Source organism: Orycteropus afer, unplaced genomic scaffold (assembly GCF_000298275.1).
Source record: "Orycteropus afer afer isolate SDZICR_OR568_19922 unplaced genomic scaffold, OryAfe1.0 scaffold00215, whole genome shotgun sequence".
Lineage (NCBI taxonomy): Eukaryota > Metazoa > Chordata > Mammalia > Tubulidentata > Orycteropodidae > Orycteropus > Orycteropus afer.
In genome coordinates this window covers 2532851-2535637 of record NW_006921802.1, presented here as the reverse complement: position 1 = coordinate 2535637, position 2787 = coordinate 2532851, and positions in this window count along the sequence as shown.

Below are 2787 nucleotides of genomic sequence, written 5' to 3'. Positions count from 1 at the left end.
TTGATACAGGATATACAATGATGTTTACAGAAACTCACCAATAGAAATGAGGGAGGGAGGGTAGGCCAGAACTTCCTCCTAAGATTCTACAGCACTTTTACAGTGCCATGGTCTCCTTTTACACTCTCCCAAGTGTATGGCTACCCCTTCTTAAATTTAGCTTCCTTTCTGTGTCCTTTGAGGTGTTGCCTGACCCTATTCCAAAACGGCTGTGGTGAGTGAATGTTAGTGGGTAGGTTCTCCCAGCTTCTGTGCTGCCTCTGATCCTTCCCTCCCATTTCTGGACTCACCTTGCTTCTTCAGCACCTCAGCTGTTATCTGGAATTCTGAGATCTTAGTCTGTGTTTGTTTTTATTCATTTTTCAGTGGGTTAGTTGCTGGGGGATAAATGAGAGTGACTTCTTAATTTACCATCTTACCCCATCCTTTGTATGTTCATTTTGTTTCTTTTCAGGACATATATCTGGGCATTTGGATTATTTATTTTCAAAGTATGGCATATAATATAACAAAATTCTAGAAGTATGATAACATAAGAGGCAGAATTCTTATGAACATTGTGCTAAAATCTCCTTAACACTGATGTAGCGCTTGGCTATGACACTTCTATAATGATGTTTCCATCCTCTTTTGCAAGTCATGGCAAAGGTAGAAAATGATTTTCTTAGCTTCCTAGGGCTACCTTAAAAAATACCACAAAATGTGTGGCTTTAAAGAACAGAAATTTGTTCTCTCTGTTCTGGAGGCTGACATCCAAATTCAAAGCACTGGCAGGGTTATGCCCTCTGTTGGCTCTCGGGGAAGGTCTTTACTTGTCTCTCAGCTTCTGTAGCCTCCAAGTCTATTGGCGTTCCTTGGCTTGTAGTTTGATCCTCATGTGCTGTCTTCCCCCTTGTCTGTTCTTCCCTTTCATAAAATGCTATTCAGAAGGGATTAAGGTTAGGACTCACTCTACTCTGGTATAATTTAACTGATATCATCTTCAAAGACAGAGGCTGTTTCCCCAAACAAAGTCACATTGACAGGTACAGGGCTTAGGTCCTCAACATAACTTTTTTTTTTGGGGGGGGGTACAATTCAATCCATAACAGTAATAAGATTTTATGACCTAGTGGCCTAAAGACATTGGGCTTTGTCCCAGCTGGTGTTGTGTTGCCCTGGGCTCATCCTGAGGGCCAGAAGGTCAATATCTCCGTGGTGTAGAGGACTGTGGGGAATCCTGCTATCTTTCTCTTTCTGGATTTATTTCTATGAAATTCAAAGTCTAGCCAAGAACTGGGTCATCTTTGTAAAATGAACTTAAATTTTGATCCATTTTTCAGTGACTTCTATAAATATATGGTTTAGGTTTATAATCTGTTCTACCAGTACCTCTCACTTTAATCAGAGCTTGAATTATCAGACCACATGGAAAACTGTGCCATACCCTAAACCCTCATCCCACTTTATTTTAGTTGATGGCTCCCCTTTAGCAGCAATCTCCACTTTGATCCAGTCTACTAAATCAGGTCAGTAACTTTTTGAAGGTCAACATGAGCTGCTCTTCCTCTTTTGTGGACTAGCATTCGATGTACTTTCTGATTGCTCTTCATCAAAGGCATTAGGTTCAATTTCAATTAGTGCAGTGGCTGAGAGAGAGCTGTTTGTCAGAATTTAATTTCCTCACTAGCAGTTTGCTGCCTCTACTGTGAACAGAATGAGCCACTTGAAAAGAATAAGTATTTTTTTTCCCCAAGAAAATCCCTGCTCATGTCAACACTTAGGCAATTAACACGCTTGTCATTGAGCCATTACAGAGTATAGCCATATAAGAGGGTACATTTTCAAATGATGCCAGACACTGAGGAGAAAGAAAATGTGTGACACATTTAAATGAAGATATCACTGGATCAAATAGTCTTGTAAAGAGATAATAGTATAACATCTATGTAGGAGAGATGATTTCAAGTCCCAGCCTTATTATCTCAAGGGATAAAATGAAATTTTCAACATGTCTAATGACTATTACTTCAATTCCTTTTAATGTTTATGGGTACTACCTAATAAGTTTAGGGTAAGGGGAGGTTATACGAAAAGGAACATAATTTACCCAGAGGATGTGTCAACTCCCTTATGCCCATCAAAGATTTAGAAGCCTAGTTCTACATCTTTTCCAAATTTGAAATGTTAACCCAACTGTAAATTGGGGTTAGAACAAATATTTTTTTAATGATGGTCCAGCTTAGAGATTTGTGTTTTTTTTTTTCCCCTTACATGAGTATTTTCCTTTCTTTCATGTGTAAGCACATTTTAAAATAGATGTTTTAAATATTATTTTTATTGCCATTTAGTCAATTTTGAGTCATAGCAGTCCTGTGTGACAAAATAGAACTGTCCCATAGAATGTTTTAGGCTGTAATCTTTTTTTAAAAAAAACTTTTTATTGTGATTTGGATGAAAATTTACACAGCAAATTCATTTTTCCATACCACAGTTCATACACTTTTTGTTTTGTGACGTTGATTGCAATCCCCACAATGTAACAGCTGTCTTCTCACTTCCTCCCTGTGGTTACTTTTCCCTGTGTCCTTCTTTCCTATGCATTCCTGCATCCTGAGCTTTATCCCTCCATAAATGCTGCCCTTCTGATCTCCCATCATTGACTGTTCTAAGGAGTGCACCTCTCTGGTATAATTGTTCACCTTCTGGGCCTCTCTATTGTTTGGCTGAAAATTGAGCCCAACCAGTCTCTGTCAGACCAGTAACCCTAGTCTTTTCTATGATTTTTAGTTTTGTTCCACATTTTTC